This window comes from Ursus maritimus, unplaced genomic scaffold (genome assembly GCF_017311325.1).
Source record: "Ursus maritimus isolate PB19 unplaced genomic scaffold, ASM1731132v1 scaffold_12, whole genome shotgun sequence".
NCBI lineage: Eukaryota > Metazoa > Chordata > Mammalia > Carnivora > Ursidae > Ursus > Ursus maritimus.
The window spans coordinates 2,618,875-2,628,561 of record NW_024423564.1 but is presented as its reverse complement, the minus strand read 5'-3'; the positions used below and the strand labels follow the sequence as shown (position 1 = coordinate 2,628,561).

Below are 9,687 nucleotides of genomic sequence, written 5' to 3'. Positions count from 1 at the left end.
ATTTCCCCAAGACCCAGGAGCGGCAGCTCAGGGAGCGAGGCTCAGACCATCCTCCGTCGCACCCGCGGTCCCCCTGGGGTGGAGCTCGGGCCCTCAGACGGCAGAGCTGCTGGCGGGTCCACTGGAAACGCTGATCAGACCTTTGGACTCAGCGGAGGGGGAGCTGGAGAAGCCAAATTGACTCAGATTAAATCCCCCAGGCATAAAATCACAAAAGAGTTTTTGTTAGATGCTGATTGGGAAGGAGGGGCCCCAGAGATCTGGGAAAAGGGTAGGACATCTGGGAATAGAGAAATGAGGGAGAGGCAGGAATTTTGCCCAGAACTGGAGCCAGGGATTGCCTGGAGCTGCTTTGGTGGGATGGAGAAGTGAGTCCACATTCTTATCTAACCTCCACCAAGATTCTTTATTCCGTCCACAGACATTTACTGAGCGCCTAGGGTGTGCCAGGCCCAGTTCTAGGTGCTGGAGAGGGGAGCTCACACCCTAGTGGGGGAAGACGGTAAATGGCTGAAGAAGTAAGATAACTTCAGAGTGGTAAGTGTCCTGAGGGCAATGGGATGGGATGGTGCTGGGAGGGGACACGCCATTAGGAGGGGTGGCTGCGGAGGGCTTCTCGGAGCAGTGACACTGGGGCTGACACAAGAGGGAACCAACCACGCAGTTTCAGGGGAAACGGTTTTTCAAGCAGAGGGAGCAGCTGAAGCCCAGAGCCCGAGGGGAGACCTGGCTTTGACACACTCTATAGGAGGCAGAAAGAAGGGGGGCAGAAAGAAGGTCGCTGTGGCCAGAGCTGCGGGGCAGAGGGTGAGCATGGTGGGATGAGACCAGGAGGGACGTTCAGGGACACAGGGAGTGAAGGGCCTTCCAAGCCGTTCTAGGAGCTGAGATTTTATTTTCGTCTCAATATAATAGGAAGTTACTGAAGGAAGGCACTGAATGGCTGGCTTGCTGAAGCTATTTTGCCAAGGCCTTCGAAGCTCTCCTCTGTTGAAATCTTGCCAAGATCCGGGCAGGTAGGGGATGTGTGAATGTGGGGAGACAGGGTTAAGGAGAGAAAATACGGGTCGGACCCAGTTGCTACAAGTCACAACCAGAATCCCTTGCTGGGCAGGACAAAAGTGGCCACGGAGTAAACCCCTGAAATTATACACTAATTTGTGTGTGTGTGTGTGTGTGTGTGTATGTGTGAGTGTACCCTATTTTAGGGAGGAATGCAGAGTTTTTCCAGATTCTCAGAGGAGTCTGCCACCAAAAAAGGCCAGAAAAGGAGAATATTGACCTCTATGCCTCCACCCGCATGTGCCCCTCAGTGGGGACCTGCGTGCTGCCCTGCGGAGGGGGCAGGGGGCAGGGCAGCACGGGAGCTCTGCACTGTGTACCATGTGCTTTACCTATTTTTAAAAGGCCACTTCAGTGTAAAGGACCGAAGCCGGAGAGGAATGGATGGGGTGGGGAAGGAGGTGCCAAAGTCTTGGTGTGGCCCGGGAGGGGCAGAGACACATAGGGGCAGATCCTGACTTGACTCCCCCACCCCTGGCCTGTGTGCACACGCCTCGCCTCACACCGTAGAGTGTCCCGTAGAGTGTCCCGAGAGGCAGGAGGCGGCCCGGCGGGAGGGCCTCGCCTGAGGCTGCCCAGTGAGCACCCGCGGCACTGCTCTGGGAGAGCGGCAGGAACAGCACGCCCGGAGATGCCCTTTGCTCAGGTCACCGAAGCCAGCGCCCTCCTCTGCCCATGCACCAGGCTCCTCGGATCCCCACACTTTCACAGAGAAAAGCCTGGGCCTCCTGAGCACCCCGTGGAGCCCCCCAGGAGCTCTTGGCTCAGATCCGAACACACTTGCGTTCCCAGCGTCTTGGTTGGTCATTTTGCTTTGAGTAAAAGTTCCCTGGCTCTGCCTGGGTCCCTGCCGGGCCCTGGCCAGGCAGATGGAAGCTGAGATGGGACTGTTTTCTCGAATTCTCTCCAACATCTCGGCTCAGATATGCTTTGCCTCCCCACAAATAGGTCTGGCCCGGCCTTCGAGCCCCAGCTGTTCTCAGCAATCAGGCAGGGGGTAGGCACCAGCCTCCCTCGGGTATTGCGATCCCTGGGAATCCGGGGCCACGAGTCAGGGAGTGGAGTCAGCCGCTGATGACAGGTCCCTGGCAGGACGCAGAGCAGGCCAGGGCCTCCTGGTCCATGCTTGGGAAGGGTACCAGGGTGGCTCTGTGCAGGTCAGTTAATCCCTCCCCTCCTGCTGTGGAACCATTCGGGCCTTTCCATACCTTCCTCCTGAGGCCTCCAGACCACACAGGGGAGCCGGCACAGTCACTTTCACTTGCGGAGCCAAACAAAATTTTACTGCCCCTTCTTCTAACTCTAGAATGAGTACATAATGTCAACCACCGTGGCGGGGCACGATTCAGTGAAAGACTTTATGTAAAAATCCTGCCGAACCCTGAGGCGGTGGCGTGGGGATGTCCCCCTGGCACGCAGCCAGTCAGCCAGGGAGCTGCGACGTGAACCCAGGCAGTCTGGGCTCACTGCGCCGGGAGCTGCTTGCGAATGGACACGAAATGAGCCGCAGAAGGCCCTACAACCTCTCACCAAGTAACCGGGGAGCAAAAGCACGGGTCCTCGACGGTTCCACACACTGAGCTCGGAGCGTGCAGTGTGGGGCGCCTACCGGTCTGGAATAGGGGTCCCCGGGCTCCCCCACCTGCTCTGCACTCCGGGACCCTGTGGCCCAGGGCAGCTCACGACCTCCTGGCCCCTTCTGTGAAATAAGGGGACAGCCTGTACTTCTCCGGCCCTCCCGGCTCCCAAAGGCTGCTCGTCACTTTGGACGACGGTGTCCACCGGCCTCTCCTGCAGGGCTGCTCCTAGCTGGCAATCCTGGCGGACCCTCCAAGCCTCCTCCCTGCCCTGCGTGTGGGCGGGTGCCGGTCGGGAGGCGGGAGACCCGAGGCCGGGCTCCAGGCCTGCTTGGCATCTCCTGCCTCATTTTTCTCATCTGATACACAGAAGGAATGTCCACCAGCGCGCCCCCACTTTATGAGATTTGGGGGAAGAGCAGATGAGATGATGACTCCGAAACCCTGTGGGGACTGTGAGGCCCAGGACGTGTTAGGGAATGTGGGGCTGCGGTGTGTCTCTTAGCCTCTCCCTGCTGGCGTTTCCCAGCCTCCGAGGCTGGACAGGATGTGCGGGGGGGCGGGGGGGGGACAGAGGCGGGGCTGGGCCTCACCCCCGCCCCTCCATCACTGGCACCCTCGTGGCAGCGGACCCTTCCCGTGGGGTGTGAGGGCCTCGGGGCGCCCGGTGAGGCGGCGATGCTGAGGAGGGCTGAGGAGGAGCTGGGACCCACGGTTTGCCTCCTGACACCACCCGTGGGCTCACTCCTCAAGGCCTCGAAGGAAGAGCCTCAGGGTGCTGACCCCGGGTAAGGCGACTCGGTCGGCAAACGCTGTCCCCGAGTGGGCACCAGGTGCCCGACGCCGGAGGGCAAGCTCCAGACTGCAAGGCCGAGGGGCCTGGCTGCGGTGCTCCCGAGCCGGAGGCCGCTGAGCGGGGAGGCCCCAGGAAGGGCAGCGGTCACCTGAGAGCCCTGGAAATCCCCCGGGGGCAGTGGCGACCTGAATCCAGGTGCCCCTGTGCCCCTGTGGGTGGGTGACCCCCGGCCGGGGCCAGGAGCTGAGTTCCTCCCGCCGCAGCAGGCCTGCACCCTCCCGGCTCTGCCTCGCCGTCCTCGACGTGTTCGGTCTCCCCTCCCGCCCGCAACACCTGCTGGACTGAGGCACCCCTGCTTCCCCCCACTCTTGGAGCTCACTCACCCCACGCAGCAAACCCTTCCTTCTGCGTGTGTGTCCCCAGTTCTTTTGGGCTAGTGTCTCTGGCCATTTCGAAGCATTTTGCTCGTTTGCCCTCGGCGTCCGCCACCCACAAGAGGTGACTGCGACTGTAGCACGTGTCCTGGGCGCGGGCCCCGCGGGGAGACCAAGCCGGCCGAGGCAAAGCCCCTGCCCTGAGCCCAGAGAAGCCGGTTACTGCAAAGTGAGCGGCGGGGCGGGGAGGCGCAGGCCTCGCAGAGCCCAGGGCGGCTGGAGGGAGAGAGGTCAGGCACGGCCCCGGGAGGGGTGCCATTTGAGCTGACCTTGAAGAAGGGTCCGGTGTGAGGAAGGAGAAGGCCGGAAGGCAGTCCACGGATGCTGTGAGCAGTGTCTATCATGCATCGGCGGTGATCGTCCGCGTAGGAGGCGAGGGGACCTGGTGGTGGCCGCCGAAAGGATGAGAACACATAACGGTGTGAAGGACAGGAAGTCAGTCTTTGGACTCAGAGCCCTGGATTCCGTGCATGTGACATGACCCGACGTCTAACACCAGGTTTGCCAGGAACTGCCGCAAGCTCTTCACCTGTAAAACAGAGGACGGCAAAATGCCTCTGCCGTTCCACACTATTCTAGATCAGGGAGAGAAAGGACAAAGATGACTGTAGGATTTTGAAGAACAGTCCCGACAACAGGTGAGACGTCAAGAGAGGAAGCAGGTTTGGGGGGGAAGACTTCAAGGTTTAAGTAAATGGAGTGGACCCCACCATGACCCTTCCTTCCACTGGGTTCTGGGCCAGCACTGCCATGGACTGACCCAGTCTGTCCTGCCGGCACATCCACTGCGTCCCCTCCACTGGGAGCGTGACCCTGGCCGCAGCAGAGTCAGAGCCAGGAAGAGGAACTGGCCTTTCCTCCAGGAGATCCGTCAGCTTCTCCCTCAGTGAATAAACACCTCTGTCATCACCGACACCGTCTTGCTAGAAGAGGAGCCCGTGCTGCTGAGTGCCCGAAGGCCAGGGTGGGATCCCCTAAATTGACAAGTTTCCATGACCGCAGGGTAAGGGAAGCTTGAACAAGAAGTTATTGAGAAATAAATTGAAATGTGGTTCCTTCATACCCGGGGTTCCTGCACCATTAGGACCTGGTTCACAGGCAGACCTCCCAGTGAGTGGTTCAGATGGGGGCGTCCCGCTTGGGCGTGCACGCAGCCCTATGGAGTTCAGGAACAAGGTCACCCAGGCTGGGCACCCGCTCCTGTAATTTAGCAGTTCCCGTGGGCAACAGCCAGGGGCACCTGGGTGAGAGGCTCCCTGGCCTGGGGAGAACGGCCATGGCCAGGGGTCCGGGCCAAGAGAGAGATGGACGGAGATGGTCTGGGGAGACAAGGAGCTGGTCGGAGAGACTGAGCTGGGGCTTGGGGCGGGGGTGGGGGGGATGTTCCGAGCATAGAGGGGAGGGAGGGCAGAGGGCACCCCAGACAAGGAGACACACAGGCCCTGGCTGAGGGGCACGGCCTGTTTGGGGCGGGTGTAGCTGGAGAGGCAGGCTGCGGCCACGGGGTGAGGCTCTGAATGCCAGTCTCAGGCCAGAATGGACCCTGCAGCTGCCAGAAGCAGGGAAGGCTGTGAACAGAGAGAGAGCGGCAGGGGCGGACGTGGCCCTTGTTTGTCCCGCCAGGGCCCTCGAGGTCCCTGAGGGAGCCGCGGCCTGTGGTCAGAGGGCAAGTCCGCACCACCTCCTGCCTCGACTCGCCTTGCCTTCACATCACGCCCCGACTCTTCTATTTCTGACTTCAAGGCCTTGGTATGTATGAAATTCTTGCCTCTCCTTTGGCGGCCCTGCCCGCCGCTCTGGCCGCAGTTTTGAGTTTGTGCCCTTATTCTTACCCTTTTATGTCTGTCTTTCTTGGGCCTTCAGCACAATCTGTCAAGATTAATTTGACACCAAACTGGCTTTCTCTAGAAAGGCAGGGAAACTTCTAGGCACGAGAGCAAAATTCATGTGGGAAGAATTACCGTGGCCCCTTCCTTAAGGCAGTTAGAGTCCTCTGTGTCCAGTGACAGCCACTGGAGAAAGAAACCATTTCTTGAGGTGCAGGTAGGAGAAGTAACTTGTTCTGACTCTGGCCCACGGAACCCCGTGCTCCACCGGACCTTCCCTGCCTTCCCCTCTCTGCTCAGTGACTGCAAAAGAGGCACCTTCCTCAAACCATGAATAGGACCCCCATCGCTTCCAGAACATGCTTTCTCTGTCTACTTCTGCTGTGCTTGGAAAATTCTTAATTTACTTCTGGAATTAGGTGAGGGGCTGGCAATTGGTCCAATTATTACATGGACCTTTATTCTCTCATGGGAGCCTCTTTGGGCTGGGAAGATGGGTTTCTGTCACCTTCCATACTCGGGACATCATGCACTATTTCCTGCTCTTTAATTCACATCTGTAGCTGATCTTGGAATTAGTCACAGTACTATGTATGGCCAGGACACCAAGTGCACTTCCAGATTCAAGAACGAAACAATAGGTTGCTCTGTTTTCTCAGAGCGCTTGGTGTCCTGGAGCCTGGTCTCCGCCACCACGAGGCAGTGCCTGCCCTTCGTTCTGTGACCCAGCCCATCTGCCCTCTGCTGCCACCGAACCCAAGCCCGCCCGAGCACCTCGCACTCTGGTCCAGGAACAGCAGGGCAATAAGGAGCCCGCCAAGCCGGGAACACATCACAGAGCTCAGTCCTGGGGGCGGCTCTGCTGCCAGATCTCTTAGGAAGGAAGACAGCTTCTGGCCAGACAGCAACATCCCCTTTCTCCCCAGTCCCTGGCGCAGCGGCTGGGCCCCATCTCATGCTGCTGCGAGAACTCGCGAATCTGTCCGTCTCTGGCAAGTGCTCGCTGAGCCCTGCTGGGCTCGGGAGCCCCCTGGGCGGCTGGTAAGCCTGCACACAGCGCCGGGGCTTGATCTGGGGGGCACATCAACCGGAAGACGATTTGAACAGCACCGTGAACCGTAACACCGACCGACTGCTCTCCGGGACGCTGAGCTCTCACACGCATGCTATCATCTTTATTTTGGTTTTTACAATAGCCCATGAAGCAGATAAGCTGGGTACTGGTGTTAGTCCGTTTTTGGAGGTGACAAAGCTGAAGCCGAGCATGCCCGAGGCCACGCGGGCCCCCACGTGGCAAACCGGGGACTGGAGTCTGGATCGGTGCTGGTTCTCCCACACTTCATCTCTCCAGGACCCGGTGCCTGTGTCACCAGCTCGCAGCAGCAGCAGCAGCAGCAACAGCTCGGACCCCGGGGGCTCCCCAGGGCCTGGTAGCCGCAAGGGCATGAGGGTACTTTTGAATGTTCTCGAAGATCCTAAAGAGGAGGCTGAGTGGAGGCTTGCATAAGAGGGACAGGCCCTGGCCACTCCTCCCCACGCCCGGTGATAGGTACCATTTTATTAACCTGTAAATCGGTTGTGTGGAGACGATACACATCTTCCAATTTAGCAGACAGTGAATATCCGCAAACATCTCGGAGGCCTAATCCAGAAGCTCTAGCTTATGGCCATGTCTCCCGAACACATATGGCAGAAGACGGGCATATGAGCCCGAACCACTTAACACAGTTGTCAAAGTACTGATGATGTTGTAAACCTCATGGCTGCCAAGTATGTCCAATCAATTCACTTGATTCCATTAACATACCGAGCACGTCCTGTCTGCAGAATGCCAAGGAACAGACAGACACGTGCTCGGGGAGGTACTGAGGTAAAGTTTGTCACCAAGGACCCCAGGACCTGCCTGAGGGGCACTATTAGATTGAAATAGGGAAATCAAATCGAGAAGAATTCTGACTTTGGGAGCTTCGGACCACATTTAATGTCCCCAAAGCAGTGACTAGGAAACCAGAGCTTCCCATCGTGTCTTGGTCCTCATTTACCCAACAGGTCACTCTCTGTTTCTGCATCATTTTATTACCCTAGAGCCAGCGGAGCCATGCTAGGACAAGACAACCACCAGAAAGTGCTGGAACGTGGCCAGAGCTGAGCCAGTTCCCTCCTTCTCATTCGTGGGCTCATCCCATAAGCTTTTATTAAATGCCTACTATGCGCGAGGTGAGGCGGTAGATACAAAGGTAAAATGGCCGGTGGTTCCCACCCTCCAGGTGCCTTGTAGAGAGCAGGTCACAATCGGCTGTTCCAATAACTTGTGGGAAGTGAGCTAACTGGGCCAAGGCAAAGCCAAACGGTCAGAAGAATGGCATCAGTGAAAGAAAACAGCGGGAACCAATGTGACAGGACATTGGGAATCAGCAGCTGGAGACCAGCCTGGTGTGTAGCGATTGGGAAAAGAGTGGCTTTTCTGGAACAAAAGAGATGAGCAAACCATGATTCTGAGAGGCAGAAAAGCCAACACCAGGCTTTCTGAAAATGGTTGCTGTAACCACAAACCAAAAGACAGACGGTTTCGTATGAGTTCCTGGGCCCCACCTGTACACGTCAGCATTATCTGGAATAGGGACAATGTCTCACAGGAAACATTAGTTAAAAATGTTACTTAATTCAACACAAAACTCAATCTACTACCAGAAAAAAAAATGTTTAGGGGCGCCTGGGTGGCGCAGTCATTGAGCGTCTGCCTTCAGCTCAGGGCGTGATTCCGGCGTTACGGGATCGAGCCCCACATCAGGCTCCTCCGCTGGGAGCCTGCTTCTTCCTCTCCCACTCCCCCTGCTTGTGTTCCCTCTCTCGCTGGCTGTATCTGTCAAATAAATAAATAAATAATCTTAAAAAAAAAAAGAAAAAAATGATTAAGCAAACTCAGCTAAATTTCTCAAAAATCTGTACATACAGATATACATATACAGATAATAGCTTCTACCTATGAGCTTTGGGGCAAAGTACTGCATTTCTCTTTGTGTCTTTGTTTCCAAATCTGTTAAAATTAGCACTGTGCACAGAGTAAGTGCTGTATGCATACATGTTAGCTGTACTGTTATTAAACTGCAGTGTTAAGTTCAAAGTCAGACAAATAGCCTGTTCCCCTCTTTTTCTTTTATCTGTCCTATCTCTAGAGATACTTTGGGGTGAACATCTAATTATCACATAATCTTTGAAAAACACTCCTTTTTATCCTCGAGGCAGTGTCCACGGGTTTAATCTGGTGCTTCACAAGGTGCTGAGGCATAGGAAATTCTTTCCTTTGTATGATATTTTCAGACCACCGAGTCACGGGAGGTGACAGCTGTAGGAAATCTTGTGGGCTGTTCAGTCCACAGCCACTTCTTAACGGAAAGGACTATTTCTGACCTTCAGTTCATGGCAGTTGCAAATGTCAGAGGCAGACCTTTTCCCTCCTCCCAGGCTCCCTCCCTCTACACTGCGCTCCGTGGCACCTTTCTGTTCTGCAGTTTGCCGCCTCCCAGATAAATGGATGTTGATGGCATGTCATTCCCGGGACACAGAAAGGTCCCGGACCTAAAATATCTTCCTCTGGCCCCGTGGGCTGGGTGTTCTGTCACCTGCATGGTGCTCTGAGGTCTGAGCAAAGGGGCTTCCCCTCCAAAGCCAGGACTATAAATATGCCTCTGGGTTAGGGCTGTATCCCAACAGTCCCTAGATGAACTAGCCCTCCTGGGAAGGCAGCAGTAACCCATTATCTCCCCAAGCTCTTTAGGAACACGGGACCATCGCAAAGATGTTTTAGGGAGAGGCACAGACTTCAGGCTTGTAGACAAATCTGATCAATAATTGTGTTTTGCAGAGTGTACTTACTGTCCTAAGACATTTTTTTAAGTGACTTTTTGATATTTTCAAACCAGGGTATAACTTCTCCTGAAAAACAAAAACAAAATATAGAAGGTCTAGCCACATTGTCTCGCATCCCCAGA

At 56.1% G+C, this 9,687-nt stretch overlaps 1 long non-coding RNA gene across 1 annotated transcript; it reads left to right on the top strand.

Moving 5' to 3' along the window:
• The first annotated feature begins 371 nt into the window (after window positions 1–371).
• LOC103667546 lies at window positions 372–8,454 on the top strand. Its single transcript, XR_569784.1, has 4 exons — window positions 372–537; window positions 916–1,016; window positions 5,493–5,618; window positions 6,355–8,454. It is a non-coding gene; the product is annotated as an uncharacterized LOC103667546 (long non-coding RNA).
• Window positions 8,455–9,687: the final 1,233 nt, after the last annotated feature.